General features: G+C 39.2%; 1 long non-coding RNA gene across 1 annotated transcript; it reads right to left on the bottom strand.

Annotated features, from left to right (window-relative positions):
* Positions 1-1,092: 1,092 nt before the first annotated feature.
* On the bottom strand, positions 1,093-10,323 carry LOC139725419 (uncharacterized). The gene is made up of 3 exons (XR_011710549.1): positions 10,225-10,323; positions 8,561-8,825; positions 1,093-1,186 (listed from the first exon to the last, which is right to left on the bottom strand). It is a non-coding gene; the product is annotated as an uncharacterized lncRNA (long non-coding RNA).
* Between the last annotated feature and the right edge of the window lie 8,931 nt (positions 10,324-19,254).

Below are 19,254 nucleotides of genomic sequence, written 5' to 3'. Positions count from 1 at the left end.
TCACATTTGACCAAGTGACGAAGAGCAGAACTGACTGAGGGACTAAGGAAGTTCAAGGCATCAGAGAAGTTTGTCTCCTGAGAGTGTGTTGACTTTGTGATGGCTCTGGTGATCTCTGGAGCAAGCTGCTCGTGTCCGTCTATCTGGAAATTTGCCAACTTCTGCAGATGCTCAGCTGTCACTTTGTCAGAAGGAAGTTTGAATTTAGAAACAGTCTTCTTGGGCAGTGTTATGGTGTTCCCTGTCACAAGCTCCATTCTCAGGTGCTCAATGACATGAGGGACATCTGCAAGAAAGTGTAAGTGCCTGTCAGGCCTACATGGGTGCGGAACCTTGTGTTTTGTTCTGTTGGACTTGGAGCAGCCAATTCCAAAACTTTTCCACAGGGCATGGTTGATACTTCCCATCGAAGAGGTCACTGCAGTAACATGTAGGCCAATGTTGTGCGCCCTCCGGATGACTTCGAGCACAAATGGCTTGACAGAGCCTTTATCCTCTGAACTTCCCGTGGAATGGAACGCAACAGTTTGTTTCCAGTGAGATGTGACTCCTGCAAGCATTATCACAAGAGCATTAGAGGTTGCTCGGGGGTGATTTTGAGGTACAGCACCCATTTGTGTACAACTGGAGTCACCTGCATTCTCAAGATCATCTCGTAGTCTCATTTCATCCAGCATCAGGCAGCATTCCCTTTCTGTTTCTTCCATAGCAGCCACCTTCAGTTTAAGAATGTGAAAGACCTCATCCAGCTCACCTGGTTCTATGGATATTTCCCTAAGCCATTCCCTCAAGGAATGCACAGTTGGGAGGGGCTGTTTCTGTGCCAGTAGTAACTTGTATCCAGTGGCACTGCATGCAAACCATAGTTGGAGTGCTTTTTCCATAGTTTCAGCAGACCAATCTGATCCTCCGTTGTTTCGACGGCCGAGTAGATCCAACTGATCTTCACTGAACACCTTGGCCACTCTGGCCTCAAAAGTTGCACTTTGCTGCTGGAGCAATTCCTTTTCTTTTCGCTCTCTACCCAATTTCTGCCGAAGACAGCGGATCTCCCTTTCTCTTTCCACACACTTGCAGGGAGCAGTCCCAAGCATGCTGGATGAACTATGTGAAGGAGACTGCGGTTGTTCTGATGCTGCTGCCTCCTCTCCCACAAAATGGTTCCCATCTTCTTCTTTTGAAGCTGCTGGATGAGGAATAAAGGCAAGATACAGTATTTCACAATTAAACAATACTTTGTATTATCCTCATATCCAATACTTAAGCCCGCTGCACACTACACAACTCACAACCTCACGACTGACAGACTTTGGATCTGAAATAAACAAGCGGTGTTTATTCTGAGGAAACTGTGTCGGATTCTGTCAGTCGTAAGGTTGTGAGTCGTAAAGTGTGCGGCGGGCTTTATGTTAATCTTGTCATGAAATACCACTGACACACCTTTGGCACAAGGGGTTATTATCTTGTTTACATTATTATTATTATCATTATTTTTATTTCATTATCATTATTGTTATTATTATTATTATTATTATTATTATTATTATTATCATTATTATTTATTCCGTATTTGCAAGACAGTACAAGTGAATGACCAAACAACAGACAAATAAACAAAACAAGTGTGATACAAGGGTACAAGATGTCAGGCTTTTCCTGACACACTTCCCTATGTTGCTGGATTGGAAAAAGACAATCAAAATCACTACATATGGCCCTTGCACCCAGCACCACATATTTTTCACCACAAGGTCTTATGATTTCCATTATTTTTTTTTTTTTTTTTTGAAGGAAGCAATCAAAATACATGTTTTTTCAAGTTAATGGGGTATGGATTTTTTTTCTTACATTGTTTGTACACAATTTTAAAAATTGTACAAAATACAGTTAAACTCGCATAAGTCAATCTTCTCGGGACTGAGCAAAACACATCGACTTAGGCGATTTTCGACTTGGGCGTAAGTCGAAAAAAATCAACTTACAGTTACACCACACGTTGTATATGTATAATGTACATGTACATGTATGTTATCTACTCTGGAGATGAGAGCTGGAGCGGTGTGCCCAATATTTGCCCTTCAGCAGAGACACTTTATCCACATTGATGCAGGCCAGGGCTCCACACTAACTTACCAAACTGATTGATTTGTATTTTTTGGTGGCCCGAAAAAAAGAAAAAAAAAACAAGCAAAACTAGATCGGTCCTACTAAACATAGAAAAATAAATAGTATTACTGAAGTGATACAGGACAGTACCCACATCTAAAATAAATAAATAGAAAAGTTAATCATCTTATACCGTTATTCTGAGTTCTAAGATTTAGCAAATAGACTTATAGATTATTATAAAAGTTGATGCCTGTTTAGGTGGTCAAAATTTATGTTTGAAATGAAAAAGTGGGAGCATTTGCAGACATTTGTAAACATCCGACATTTGTTTTAGCATCGTAAATAGCCGAAAGTTACTGTTATTTATTTCTGATTGTAAAAGCAATCATCCACCATTCACAAGTATTTTAACACCTTCCGGAGCCGAATGTTACCGTTGATCATTTTCAAATGTAAAAACAAGCAACCGACATTCATTCTAGGATCTCACGGAGCTGAATATCATCCTTATTCATTTCCGAACGCAAAATCAAATATCTGACATTAATTTCAGCACCGTACGGAACTGAATCTTACCATTATTTATTTCCAAAAGTATAAGCAAACATCCGACATTTATTATAGTATCATACAGAGTCGAATATTACCTTAATTCATTTCCAAAATTAAGAGCAAACATCTAACATTTATTCTAGCATCTTATGGAGCCGATTGTTACCACTGTTTATTTCCACAACTGAAGGCAAACATCCGGCTTTTTTGGTGGCCCACGGCGTGCGTTTTTGGTGACCCTGGTCATAAATCAACCATTCGCGAAATCGTGATTCGATTCACGAAAAGACTCCGCTAAATATAAGGCATAGACTGCTACACTCGGCAGGGGCTACATCGTCCTTTCACCAGGTCTCGTTACAAAACCAAAATCTCGCGTGACTTCTTGCGTTACCTATCGTTAATGTTAATGAAACATTGTTGATTTGCCCTAGGGATCGTTACTACAAACATTAATTTCCCCGATCGTTAGTTTGCGTTACTAACGATTCTGGTGAAACCGCTTGCATTAATGAAACATTAATGTTTATTAATGCAAAGTTTCTTTTAGTATATACTGTATGCAAACAAAAACTGGCGTCTCGTGATTTTGACAGTGATTTATTTATTTGACTTAGGCACAGTGAATTTAATGGTTTTTCCGTGAAAGTGTTCTTGGAATTACATCGACTTAGGCGAGTATTCGACTTTAAAAATTCGACTTGTGAGTGAATTACTACACGTAAGTCAATGGGGAAAAATCGGGACTTTTTAAAATCATCAACTTGTGCGATTATTCGACATATGCGACGTCGACTTAGGCGAGTTTAACTGTATACTCATATATATATACACTCTTCTTTAATATCCACTTGTGTTAACTGGTAACATCCATTCTTATGGCAATACCTTGAGCTTTTTCAAAATATGGGGAACATATTTTGTGACATTTTACCATTTTCACTTGACCTTTAACCCCATGGTCAAAATTTTCCCTGTACAATCATGGTGCAGTAATGCATGTATACACCAACTTTTATCAAATTTATGCATTGAGTTTTCTCTAAATAATGAGTAAAAAGTGCAACTTTAGCATTAAATGGAATTTAAGCATTTCAACCTGACCTTTGACCCTTCACCTTTGACCCCATGTCCCCAAAGCTCCCAAGAGAGTTACTGTCAGGCAGTACATGCATATGTACTAAGTTTCATGAAAATACCTCTTTGAAGCTATTTCATGAGATATAGAGAACAGGTGAATTTTTTGTATTTTCTCTCAACCTTTGACCCCATGGTTCAAAACTTTCCTTTGAGAACCTTTATCTTGGAATACATACACACATTACATTTAAAGAAAATGAGGGGAAATAGTTAAATTCTTAGAATGACATTGACCTTTGACCTTGAGCATGTGCAGGCATAAGTTGATAGGCACATCTTAGTTCACTCAGACATAATTATGCCAAGTTTTATTAAAGGATACCGTGACCAATTTTGTAATTGCGCTGTCCACAATTTATTTCGAACAAAAAGACGGGTGGACTGATGGACAGACAGACAAACAACCCAAAACATAATGCATCTGGCGACACTTCATGGCGGAGGCATAAAAAGACTAGAAATGTTGCTATGGCGACTGATGCCTCCGCCATAATGCATGATTCTCCAAATAGGTGTATAGTACAATGTCTTCACAATGTGTGATGACAGTTTCACATAACTGGTAAAAATTAATATTGAAATGACAGGTTTGTCAGAAAGATCTTGAATGTTCACTTTCCTTGAATTGGGTTTGTTATAATTGTTCAAGAGTGCAGGTACACATATTTGGGGAATTGAGAATTTTTACTTGACTTTAGACCAACCCTTTTATAAGTTTATGCATTGAGTAATTTTCAAGGTATGATGAAAGAGTGTAATTACAGTACAAAATAGATTCTTTCTTTTTGCATTTGAAACTGGCATTTGACCCTTAACCTTTGATCTTTGACCTTCTGGCTGGAAATTTCCCAGAGAATCTTGCTTAATTGCTTAATTCGAGTGGTGTCCTCGATCCACAATGGCACTCCAAGTTTGTCTGTCCAGCATTGCAGTTTTTATCTCTTTAGTGTCTAAACCAGTGTCTCTCTTAAGCATGTCAACAAAGTTGATCACTGGTCTGCCTGGTTTCCTGCTCCCATGCTTGGGCATCCAGTGTATCAGTTTAGAAACACACTCATTGCTCCTGAAGCAGTGGCCGGCAAAGTGAAGCCTCCTTATCTTAATCTTCTGGCTTATTTTAGGTAGATCCCTATACAGTTCTGCGTTGGTCATATGTTGCCTCCAGCTAACATTTTGAATGACTCTTAGCATGCGTGTGTAGCAGCCATCAAGTTCTTAAGCAATTTTTGGTGTGACCGTCCATGCCTCAGAGCCATACAGTAGTACTGTCTCCACTGCTGCTGCAAATAGTTGGAGTTTAAATTCTCTTGAGAGAGATGACTTCCAAAGCTTATTGAGTTTGTTACAGGCACGCCATACTGCCGCTTTCCTCTGCTTGACATCCCTAGCCATAGGGCCTACTTTCCATCCATGAGCCTAGATACTTGAAATCTTGTACCTCGTCTATATTAGCCCCTTCCTGAGTGTGTAGCTTCCCAACTCCAGCCTGGTTGCGTGACATAAATTTTGTTTTCTTTGCGTTTATCTTTAAGCTAACCTTTGCCACTGAAGTTTCAATTCTTTGCAAAAGTTCCTGTGCCTGGTGCATCTCTTCCGATAGCAGGGCGATGTCATCTGCAAATTCGAGATCTGTAACCACATCTGGCCCTATTCTTCAGGATCTTCGCTTTATCAAATGAAATCCAAGTTCTTCCTCTTTTCCTTTAATTGCAAACCTTAGGGCATAGTCTAGTACGATGACAAACAGGTATGGTGCAAGAGTATCCCCCTGTAGAACACCAGCTAAGATCTCAAAAAGGTCTGTTTCACCATCAGGAGATATAACTTTCGCCATAGTATTATGGTACATGTCTCCAATAGCATTCACAATCTGGTCTGGTATCCCATAGGCTCTCAAAATTTGCAACATTTTACCTCGATGTATGCTGTCAAAAGCCTTGCAGAAATCTATGAATGTGATGATTGCAGTCAGATTGTTTGCCTTAACCCCTTCCATAAGACGCCTCAATGCTAGTATGTACCCAACAGTTGAGCGCCCTACCCTGAAACTATTTTGGTTTTCTCGTAAGTGTTCATCTAGTTGAGGTCGAATCCTATTCAGGGTCACTCTGTTGTAGGTTTTGGCAACAAGCAAGCTAAGACTGATACCGCGATAATTTTCTACCTGGCTGAGGTCACCTGACTTTGGAATTGGTACAATATTCAGTATTGACCACTGACTCGGCTTTCTGCGATTTACGAAGGCATCATTGCAGAATTTCAGCACAATATCATCCAGATCACATCTCTTCAGGACCTCTGGTGGTATGTTATCCTCGCCACAGCTCTTCCCTTCGACCAGAGATCTCTTGGCTTAGATATATTCCTCATGCTCAAAAGGCCCTGTTTTTATGTCAAGATCAGTAAGTATCGGGTCTAGATCTTCATCTTCCTCACATATGTCTGGTGGTTGCCTAGAAGATCCTTGAAGTGATTGTACCAATTTTGGACCCTCTCTTTCTGCGATGATCCCTGGAGCATCCCTTTTGGTGATGCTCTCCTGCCTGTTATATCATTGATAATCTTCCAGCTTACCCAATGTTGAGAGTTTGTGTGTGCTCTTTCAACCTCTCATATCTTTTCGGTCAGATCTTCCTCCATCACTTGATTGTATATTTCTGACAAAACCTTCTTTGCTGCCTCATATGCCTCTCTATCATTGTCACTTGTTGATTTTTTATATTGCTGGTATGCATTCCTGATTGCATCCCTCGCTGTAGTGACTCTTATAGCGGGCTTTATGTGCTCTCTTCTTCAATGGTATGACTTTCTCTGTCGCTTCCTGGTTGGCCTTGATAAACCTCTCATATCTGTTGGTCGCAGATTCATCTTCAATCTCAAGGCCTTTGAATCTGTTTCTAACTTCAACCGCATATTGCTTGTGAATGTTGGCATCAGTACTAAGACATCTCCAGTCGTATTGTTTCCTCTTAGGTGCTGCCTTACTGGTCCTGAGCGATAGCTTTATACGAGCTGATACTATCCTATGGTCGGAGCCAATGCTTGCAAATGTATTACATGCCTCCACATCTTTAACACTGTTTCTCCATTTCTTATCAAGATGTAGTCAAGTTGGTACCTATTCCCACCTGGGCTCATGTACGTCCACAGCTTGCCCTCCTTCTTCTGGTACTGTGTGTTTGTGATAATGAGGTTCCTCTCCATGGCCAACTCTAGAAGATATTGTCCATTCCTGTTGGTTTCCTTGTGAGAGGGGAAGATAACATCCGCAGCACCAATCCTAGCATTGAAATCCCCGACAATAAGGAGAACGTTGTGGGCAGGTATAGCATCAATTGCCCTCCTCAAGTTGTCATAATGCTCCTCCATAATATCCTCTTCAGTTACGTTTGTTGGGCAATAAATGACAATGACCGTCACAGCTGGGTTCCCCTGGAAGTTGGCAATTAGGATTCTGTCAGTATGTGCCAGTAAGCTGGATAGTGATCTCCTCGCTTTGGAGTTCAGCATAATGCCCACTCCACCTGTTGCTGCTCCAGCCTTGTTCTTAGTAGCTGATGTTGTTATGAGCGTGCAGCCAAGCATGTCATCGTACTTGACTGGCTCGTCATGTACAATCCGATGCTCCTGTAACCCCAGTATGTCTATGTTGTGCTCCATAAAATTTGCGAGTTCTTCCTTGTGACATATTTCTCTAATGGTTTGCACGTTCATCGTAGACACCATGGTTGTAGATTTACAGTTTACAAGGTTCCTCCTCCTACAGGCACCATCATCACTCCTGCCCCTTCCAGGTGGAATCTGGAGAATCGCCATTAGGTAATACATGTATATTTAGTTTTAAAACTAATAATGTAATCACTGCATATACTACTAGTAGTATATGAGGGAAATAGTAAAGGTTGTGGAGTTGACCTTGACCTTTGACCCCCCTGAATATTGACCCATGACCCCTAAATTCCCTAGATAATCCCTGCCAGTCAGTACATGCGTATGTACCTAGTTCCATGAAGATACATTGAACCATTTGATATAAAAGTGATATTGCAACATTTTCACCTAACCTTCGACCTTTTGACCTTTGACCTTATGACATGAAACTCTCTACCTGGAGAATCGTTGCGCAGTAGTACATGTCTACACTAAGTTTAAAGAAAATACCTTCGGGCATTGCATAGATATGGGGAAATAGCAGCATTCTAAGCATTTGACTCTGACCTTTTGACCTTTGACCACTTGCCAATGTCACTAAAATCTACTCAACTAATTGTTCCATCATACATCATCCTTGGACCAAGTTTGGTGAAAGCTGCTTTATCCAGTTTTGAGTTATCACAAAAACAGATAAATTTTAGGATTTGACCTTGATCTTTGACCTTTGACCTCTGTCCGATTTCACTAAAAAACTAATCAAGTAATTGTCCCATCATACATCATCCTCTGACAAAGTTTGGTAAAAATTGCTCGATCCAGTCTTGAGTTACTGCGTAAACGGATACAATTTCATGATTTGACCTTGACCTTTGGCCTTTGGCCGATTTCACTCAAAATCTAATCAAGTACTAAGTAGTTGCCCCATCATACTTTATATTTGGACCAAGTTTGGTATAATTCCAGTCAATATTACTCAAGTTATCGCATAAACGAAAGCGGACAGACGTATGTATGGACGGACGTACGTAGGGACGTACATACGGACGGACGGACAACCCGAAAACATAATACCTTTGGCACGAAATAAAAAGACAGAATTATCAACCTGCTGTAACACTAGCTTTGCCATCAGTTGAAGACATCTGTGTAATATCTGGCTCAGGGAGACTGGTCTGTGCGGAGTAGGAATGTTCCTGATGGATCTGCTTCCTGCGAAATGCTTTATTCTGGGCAACCATACGTCTGCTTCTCCTCCAGAGAGGTTGGCGGTGGAGAGTCTTCACTCGTGGAGACAAGGTGACCGCATTTTTCTTCAACTTTTTAACATTTTCGGCACAATCTTGTTTGCACTCTGTGTGATCAGAGTGTTTCTGGGGAAAAAATATCAAAATGATCACAAAGTCAGTGAAATGTAAAGTGGTAGCCTTCTGCTTTGAATCTTATCTCAAGATCTAAACTGTGCAAATGGATTCTAAAAAGTTTTGTACATGAAACTCAACAACCTCAGATGCAGATATAGAACATCACATTTATCATTTGTAGACTCAATAAAGAATCGAAACAAATACGGAAACTGACAGAAAATACATGGCAATAAACAAAGAAAATTGGAAACAATTGAAATGGAATTCAATTTTCTTTGTTCATTTTCAATCAAGTTATCATTCTGTCATCTACATCTACATCGTACCATGGTGTTGCTTTAGTTTTAATGCCACTCTGGAAATGAATTCTTCCATGTGTAATTTCATTTCTTTTTTGCACAAACTTTGTGCTTAACTACATGATAAAATGTGGCATTCTGGCATTTTAAAGGGGCCATGCGAAACTTCTACCTCATTCCTACACTTATTGATCTTAGTTTACACAACAGAACTCCATTTTTTTCAGCTTTCCAATCAGTGTGTCAGACTACGATCCTAGATTTTTGCCATAAATATCTAAATGTTTATAACCATTCCTAAGAGGACACAGAAATCAATATTTTTTTCTTAATCATATTTAATTTACTCAATTAGAGCAAACAGGAATAAAGAGAGGGAGATAGATAAAGCAACAAACGAAACTTCATTATTCATTTGAGCCACCTTACCCCAAGGAAAAGGTCAATTTCAGGCATATATGAGTACATGCTCCTCACCATGATAGAGAGCAGAAAAGGTTCGCTAATATATTCATGCATTACATTGTATAGGTCTATGTGATGCAAGAACAGGTGTGAAGCAAGGTGGTGGAGGGAAAAAAAGAAATCCCCTCTGAAGTTCTGTGTCACTGCACATGTACACCATGAAGCTTCTCCGCTTTTCCTTCTACATGTACTAGAATTTAAAATCTTCTTTTTCCATTCAAAAGATTTCAATGTAATGCCTCAATTTTTGTGAGCATCCACCACTTTCTGTTTCCTTGCAAATCTATTTTGAATCAGAAGTCAGATACCCTTGATATGGGATATCTACACATTAGAAGTTTAGCAGAGCAGGGAGCTCAAGGTACGGTACTTCACAGAATATCATCTGTTGGCACTTATCTTACATGAGTGCTGCACTTGATGGACTTACCAGCTCTCTCATCAGCACTCCCCTACATTTCATTACGGCATCAAATCTGGCTGTGGAATTTGTAGTATTCTTGGTTGACATTTTGTACTAAGCGTATGTGGGTTAATCTTTCTGTAGACATAAAATTCATCTACCTTAGTGGTTTTCAATAATTATACACACATACAAAATACTCTATTTCCACTAAAAGGGTATGGTGGGGAACACTTACTCCAACATTGAAGGCAAACCTCGTCGGTAAGGCATTAGGCTTCAATTTCCGCAAATTATCAGCACGACCTTGCTCATACTGCGTTTCATCAAAGTGGTCCTGTGAAAGATAGAAGTAATCAAAATGATCAACTCTAGTCAGTAATATATGAGGCACTAGTCCTTTACTTTAACCCTATTTTAACTGGGGGGGGGGGGTCAAATTGACCCCCTCTCGACATTTTGCACCACGATTCCGCAACGCGTGAAGATTTTGCAGCGTCATTTCATGACTTTTTTCATTGAAGTCTCCCGCATATTTTGAGACCAAATTTTTGACGTCCAGGTACACCATTCTGAAGTTACGCAATGTTTTGCATATCTATATGCATGTCGACCCGAAAACAGCTCAAATTCATGATTTCGTGTGCAAATCCAATGCAAATTGTGTTTTTTTGTTTAATTGATATGAATTAGATTATTTCAACTTTTAACCGTTGAAATTAATCAATTCTAATATAGATAGGCTTGAAAAAGTGCCTGCAACAAATTCTAGCAAGAAATAATAGAAAACAAAAGATTGAAAAAAACAAAAAAATATATAAGAAATTAACAAAATACAAAACAAAAGAAACTGATTTTGATTGCATATTTTTTTACAAGCAAATTGTTTGATGTGTCTTGAGGAACTCTGACACAAAAATGTAGCAATCCTTCAGACTTTTTGATGGAGTTATAGGTGAAAATATGATTTCATGCATAAATTTGCATAAATAATTTATCAAAAAAATATAAAATCAACATTTTTCTACTGTATGACAATGTAATCTTGTAGTTGACATCCGGCTCTATGTTCGGGCAAAATTTTGCACATGATCGGCGGCCGAGATCTGATGGGGGTGGGGGTCAAATTGTACTTATATGACATCACAAGCCATAGTAGTCTTCTCATCCAGCCGTCATTGAGCGGAAACTTCAAAAATTCATAACTTTTGAACGGATTGTCTGATTTTCCTCAAACTCTCATTGATATGTTCTACTAATATTGCTGCATTCACTCAACCTACATGTCTATGAAGGTGAACTTGTCCTTTAAGTTCATTGACCCTTGCCTGTGATCTTTGACCCGGAGGTGACCTTCATGTTCGGTAAAACGTGTAACTTTGTATAACCACTCATCCCTCCAAGTTTGATTGAAATTGAAGCCCTCCGTAGAGAGTAATTCAAGTTTTTGTAGCGTTACAGACGGACGACGGACGGACAGACGCCGCAGGCGATCCCTTAGTCTCCCCTCACCTCTCGTGGGCTTGACAACAATGCAAAGAAAACAAAAAGAGAACTCCACAAAATTTAATTCTTTGTGAAAAGTAAACATTCCTATGACCTGTTACTGACATTATGATATTGTGATATATTCAATATTCCTCCAACTTTCTGAAAGAGCTAAGTCAAGTGGTCTATGCTAGGAAAGTGGAAATATATTATGTTAAATTTTCTTTACAATTTCTATGTATCACTGTCCATATGTGGCTGTGATGTCACAACTAGTCTTCTCACCCAGCCATGATGGCACTAAAATTGTCAAAACTCCTAATTTTTGAACAACTTGTCTATACCCGTTTCCTTTAAATTTCGTTGATATGTTCCATTAGTATATATAGAATTGCTGCATTTGAATGGAATTGAATCAAATTGAGTATATTTCCACAATTCACGTCATCAGGCATTAAAACAACAAACAACATTGGGAAAGCACACACAGAAAAAAAAAATAATAATACGTAGACCATATGTGGGTCTTATTTTCCTTTAATCCTGCCTGTTTTGGTCATGACCTTTGATTGTGATAATTTGGGAACAAACATTTTAAACTACTGTTCTAACGGTTAACGGTTACAACTAACAGTACGAAGCACTGTCGCTATCTCTAGGCCTACATACCGTACATACAGTAACTTCTCTCGTTTAACTTTAGTCACGCTTCGAACGGCTACTGCACAACCGATGAATGAGCACCGATACCGCGATACTTGGTGGCTTGGGGAGTCCCCGCCACGGCCCGGCGGCGCGGCGTGATGAGGGCGAAACACGGACGACTCGGGGCTGATGCGTGCACGAGTGTTCAGGAATGTAGATCATTATTTTCTATTCATTGAACAATCTCATAAACATGACAAGCTGTCAAGCATACTCACGGCACACAAGAACGATGAGTCTTTGGCATGCCAATTTTCTCGACAAACCAGGATTTCCCACAGCCGTCTTCTTTTAGGATCTCTGGGAAACCGATGCATTTTCGACCCTCTATCCGGCCTATTGGAGCATCCAAGCACAGCACAGCAAGGCATTTTCACTCAGATTTCAGCGAGATCAAAGGACAGACAAATAATACAGGGACCTCCTAAATATAGCTAGGATCGCTTGCAAGTGAACTGTCAGCCTTTCTCTTGTCAACCAGCAAAAAGGAAGACGATCAAGACTTCGAGTTCGACTGTCTGCTAAAAAGAACTAGCCGGACTGTCGGGTAACAATATGGCGCCCGATACGCTAAGAATGTATGTCACGTGATCGCGAAACGCGTGCTATGTGCGCAGCTGTATGGAAGCAGGAGCCCGTCAAAAACATGGATATACGTCGCGTAGCAATTCGAATTACTACGCGACGTAAATAATTACGTCGCGTCGTAATTCGAATTACTACGCGACGTAATCATTTACGTCGCGTAGTAATTCGAATTGCTACGCGACGTAATTCCGAATTACTGCTCAACGACTTAACGTCACGACATAAAATGAATTAGTGTCATGTTGTAATTCCCATTGCTACACAACGTAAATAATTACGTCGCGTAGTAATTCCAATTAAGACGCGACGCAAATAATTACGCTGTGTTGTAAATAATTACAACGCGACGTAATTCCGAATTACTGCTCAACGACTAACGCAGCGAATTAACGTAGCGACGTTAAATCAACCAATGGGATCGTTCCTAATAGCGTGTGAAAAACAGGTAGTGAAGCGCATGCAATCCGTTCACTGCGTGCTGGTGAAAACCGGAACTGACTATACAGCAGGGTGGTGGAAGTTCCTTTTCACCTCCCTGCTATACAGCGAGCCATATGCCATTTCGTTGACAGTACAATCCTATGAAATGTTTATAACCTAAATTATTGGGCCTACATTGCATCAGAAATATATGTATTCAAGGTATACCAGCTAACCAAGTACTCTGTACTGACAAACATGCTGTAGGAAATGAGTGTCTCGCCCTTTGGCACGTGCACCGTGATGCATCAATGAGCAAATAACGAACGATTTCATTGGTTGATTTAACGTCGCTACGTTAATTCGCTGCGTTAGTCGTTGAGCAGTAATTCGGAATTACGTCGCGTTGTTATTATTTACAACACTACGTAATTATTTGCGTCGCGTCGTAATTGGAATTACTACGCGACGTAATTATTTACGTTGCGTAGCATTAGGAATTACAACATGACACTAATTCATTTAATGTCGTGACGTTAAGTCGTTGAGCAGTAATTCGGAATTACGTCGCGTAGCAATTCGAATTACTACGCGACGTAAATAATTACGTCGCGTAGTAATTCGAATTACGACGCGTAGTAATTCGAATAACGACGCGACGTAATTATTTACGTCGCGTAGCAATTCGAATTACTACGCGACGTATATCCGTGTTTTTGACGGGCTCCTGCTTCCATATACAGCTGATGGGTACAGTACATTTCACACACAACAGAGATACCACTTTGTCACATACATAATATACTAAATATATCGCCCAATACTAGAGTTCTTGGTACAAGTGTATTCTTATCTTGTAAGTCCTAGTCGTTATACGGCTGCATGAAAAAAAAAAATCTCCCAAATGTACAGATGTTAGAACAACATTGAAAACAACACGACACATTATACCATAATTTTTGTTCAAGATCAACTTAAATTCTTTGCGAAACACCGCCAGCAGGGATAAAGTGGGAACCAAAATAAACATAATGACAGTGTCGTGTGGTTCAGCATTGCGGAGCAAAATCCTGACTTGGTAAAATTGCACACATTTGTATAAAGTAAGCGAGAAAAATAACCAAAACCAGAGTTGATTAAAGATAAGGTTGTGAATAAAGCCCGTCGGGCTTTATTAGCCCGATCCATTGTCGCCGATTATATACCCATCATCCGATGACCAATACAACATGTTGAGGAGTGGAAGGAGACTAAAATTAATCAGAGCAAGAACATACCGTTACCTGAACTCCTTTGTGCCTTATATAATCCATCCGGTTATTAAATTATTCGTAGACTATGCATCGTGTTTTAATAATATAGATCCTCAAAACATGGAAATAAATCACCTCTATATATAGCAGGTCAGTGTTATACGTTCAGTTTTAATGTTCAGTTGCACTCAGTTTATATCCCCCAATAGGCCTACACGTAATTTGTTGATAAATTACTCATGATGAGGTAGGATGTGTTGAACAATGTCTTTAATGATATTTTCTATCCTAGAAGTTTCATAATGTTGCTAAATAATAACATTGTCTGATGTTTCTCAGAGCTACATGTCATTTCAATGCTGTTTATGTGCATGTATATTCTGTGGTCATAACGCTATACAATATTCTTTGAAATATGTAGGCATAACAAATATTTTGATAATGATAATGATTGGAATTGATTGACTTGATTGTTACGGCTTAATAATGTTCGGTTTAGGAAGGTTCTGAAAATAGTGTGATGAGAAGGTTTGGATTTTTGTATAGTCGATGATACTATTTTTCAACCGAGAAAGATAAGAGTAGGATAACAAATATCGGGAGTATATGATAATTACTGTTTTTTTTTTTACTTAATTTTTATATCTTATCACATCCGGTGATTATATTTTGTATATGGTTTTGTATATTGTATTTCAAGACAAGGAAATAAACCACCCATATATTGCATGTATAGTTTTGTTGCATATACCTCATATCAGTTTTGTCGTATACCCCAAGACACCGAAATAAACCACCCACATCAGTTTTGTTGTATTCACAGTTTAAAAAGTGACATAAAGATATCTGAATATTTCAACATTAAAGTATGTTGTATGTTATTTGTTTCATTGTGTTTTGCAATGTTGGCAATATGATGTCTCTTATGTCTTATATGTCACTTAAATGTTGTTTATGTAATTGTATTTTTAAAAGCATGCGGACAAAACAAATATCCATGATATGGACAATAAATGAATGTCCATTGAAGATGGAAGAAAAACCTTTTGTATGAACCGCCATTCATAAAGAGCGAATATTTTACCTCCTTCATCCAGTAAACAGTGTATGATTTTTTTTTTATTCTCCCGTATGCTATACAGAGCCCGCCAGGTGACATGAGAAAAAAAAAACCTCAATGGATTATTGCGTTCCCTCGCAATCCATTGATTTTCTTTTTTCTTTTTCCTCATGTCACCTGGCGGGCTCCGTAGTATATGCCATAATGATATCTAAATTATGCCCCCCCCCCCCCCCAAAAAAAAAAAAAAAAAATTACAACTGGGCCCTCCGCAATGATATCTTTAAAAATACTGAATCAATCTAAATACAAATTCAGGGTATGAAACTATAACTCATTGCCCACATCTTACAGAAAACCCCATTCGATTTCCTCCAGTGGTCAAAGAGAAATAAGGAATTTTGTAGAGGATGTCGGGAATCTCTTCCCTCCTAGTTCTGTCTATTGTATTCACACACAAGATCATCGAAGTGCTGAACTTTGAAGAATCAGACTCATGACATGCTTTACAACAATCCAAATTTTTCTGTGACCGCTTGACCAAATCGAATGGGGTTTTCTGTAAAATAAAGCTAAAATGTTTTGCTTTAAGACCCTGAAGAAGCATTTAGACAATTGTACTCATACGTGTATGTGTTATCAATGCGAAAATCTGATTGCAATTTTTGGGGGGACATTATTGTATGATATCCTCATAAAACGTGTTTCTGTTTTTATTTCTTCATTATCAGTGGTGGATCGAGAGGGAGCGCACCCTCTTTATTTTTTGTTAAAACAAAAGAAATAAAAGGAAAAAATGGGGGAGGGGCACGTGCGCCCTCCCCTTTAATTTTGTAAAGGCGCCTCCCCTTTACGGAATTCCTGGATCCGCCCCTGATTATGCGTCTTGAATGGAGTCACGTGGGGAAGGAGTTTCAAGATTATAAACATGCACACAGATGCAAACAAAGAAGTCCAGGGAGACATGCAGGCAGGACACGGGGAAGGGGAGGGGTAGAGGTGGAGACAGGCAAGTTGGCAGGAAAGAAAAATTTACACTGCAGGTCTTTTACAAGGAGGAAAGCTATTAGAATATGAAAACGAGATTGATGCTTTCAAATAGTTTATGACACAATATTGATTCAAGAATAAAATGAAGAAATGTAAGAAACAATTTATATATTGTTTCTTCTTCATTTCATATATTTTTGAATCCATATATGGATAGTATGTGTAGGCCTATAAAGATAAATAAGCATAAAAACGGGGTTCTACGTACATCATTATGACACAGGCACACACACACAGTCATGAACGGGGACACACACGCTCACGCTCACACAAAATAACGTGCAGGGATACATGTTATACAGGAGTATACTGATGAGTAGGGGTCAAAGTGAAGGTCAATTCCCCCCCCCCCCCCCCACATGGGTCACTGTGTACTAGGAATAGTGGACATTATACACACCGAAGCAGGCCAGGTGAAATTAGACTGTATCGCATGTGTTATAGTGGTGCGATCAAGGCAAAGTTTATTCTGAGATATGGACCAAGATATGTTGATTTTATCCTTTTGTGTCTGTATTGTACACTCTCATTCAAACTCTAATAACTTCACAATGAAAGGTCATATTGATGTCTGGTTTTCACTGATATGAAGCTAAAAGTGCGCTGAAAATTACGATAGAAAAAAAAAAGATATTTGCCGACTTTAGACTGATTTTGCTCGATCGCACCACATCATAATCTCTACATAATTGAAATGCAGCACTTTGGTAAATCATAAGGCAATAGCTGTTAATTACTGAAAGTGAATTTTGCCCAAACAAATAAAATATTGTCTCTCATGACTGCAGAAACATTATTGAAACATTCAGTGACAGTTTTACTCATGGAGCTATCTGAAGTTCTTGTGACTGCCTTATGCCGCCCTCTCTAGTTATGAACTGCAGAGATCCGATGCTGATCGCTCAGTACCTCTGGAAAGTAGAACGATTACCTCAAAAAGATAATGCAGAAGGGATCTCATTAAATTAAACATAATTACAATATGATATGCAAAAGAGCTGGTGACAACTTTCATTTTATGGCACGAGGACGGTTACAGCTCGTTATTCCGGAGGTTCGTTTTTCCGAAGGCTCTTAAGTCCGAAGATTCGTTATTCCGAATGTTCGTTATTCCAAATATCATTTTTGGATTAATAAATCTTCGGAATAACGAACCTTCGGAATAACGCCACAAAATGTTCGGATTAACGAACCCTTTTTCATTTTCGGATTAACGAACATCTAGGTATAGGGAATTTGTGTGTTTGGGATTAACGAACCTTCGGAATAACGAACCTTCGGAATATATAGCGAACCTTCGGAATAACGAACAACACCCCACGAGGACCGATATTTGCCACAGTGTATACCTCAGCAGTACGTAAAAGGAATGTTTACATTTTATTTACCAAAAAACTAACGAACAAAATGCCCGGAGCATGAAAATGCGGGCAAAGTTATACATAATACTGATATCCAGTACATTGAAAACCGCCATTAAGACAATACAATTAATGTATGATATTGATGTATGAATGACACTAGAATGACTGAGGATGAAAACCACATGCCGTTTACGTCGAGATCGCATTTATTGAAACAGGACAGAAATAAAAAGGAAAACGTTGATGACGTCGTATGTCTTTAAAAAAAAAAATATCCCAAAACGCTTTTCAATGGTTTTTGTTTGCTTTATACAGAGGTGCATTTAATCTAGAAAGTCATACGAAGAGCGACCTCCCCCTCCCAGTTACAAGTTTGTGATCCAAATAGGCCTATTCAATTACTAAATTGTTTTTTGTATACTAGTATCACAATGTTTTATGCAATCCAATTATGCATACACAAACAAGCAATTCTGTTTAGCCTTCGAGAACCGAATAGTGTAGGCCTAGTACATGTAGGCATGCGTAGCTATATAGGCATATAGCTAATATTGTTTTGGTTCCCCGAGTGCTGACTACTGATAGTATTCAGGTTGACAGGGCGTGTCCCGATGTGCCTTCCTTTATACTCTGGAAATCTGACGTCATTCTGGTCACAACGTTATACTGGCAGTGCACTTGTACTATACGTGGATAGCATTTGCTAGTTAATACCCATGATGAAATGATTATTTGTTTGACTGCTTTTTGTTTGTTTGTTTGTTTGTTTTGTTTTGTTTTGTTTTGTTTTTAGGGGGGGGGGTGTTTCTGTGTCATATGTGACATCTGAGCAGGGAGGGGTGATATGGGAAAGAAACCGTACCCCACCTCCTTGATCGGGGTAAACTCGTGGTGCATGGTGATGGTGTCAAGAATGTGGTGGTCCACCCTTCTTGCAATGAGACACTAGTCAGGATCTAGGCCATCGCATCACTTGGTTGGGTGGACTGGGGTTGACGCATTTATTTCGAGTTATACATCAACGTCCCGCAATGACACAGAGGATGGGGAAAAATAAGAAATGTTTTCTTTTTTCGAACTGTAGTACAAAATCAGGTTTTTCATCAATCATGTGAGAATTCACATGTATCATTCTCTCTCATGAATATTACCGTACGTTGGTACGAGTATTTTTCATTAAATGTAGTCCTAGGAGGAGGTGCGTGAGTCCCGTGTTTTAAGTTTTTGTATTTTGAGTGTGGTGGGTGCAGTGCAGTTGTGTCATTTCCAAGCATCGCATTATTGTACACCGCTACCTTACCTGCGTGCTGTGCAGAGCCGAAAGATCGACGACGACAATA

The sequence above is a fragment of the Diadema antillarum genome, unplaced genomic scaffold (genome assembly GCF_040938485.1).
Source record: "Diadema antillarum isolate AM-2024a unplaced genomic scaffold, OU_Dant_1.0 seq00000041_RagTag, whole genome shotgun sequence".
NCBI lineage: Eukaryota > Metazoa > Echinodermata > Echinoidea > Diadematoida > Diadematidae > Diadema > Diadema antillarum.
Note: the sequence above shows the minus strand (reverse complement) of the source record. Positions and strands in the feature narration are given on the sequence as shown.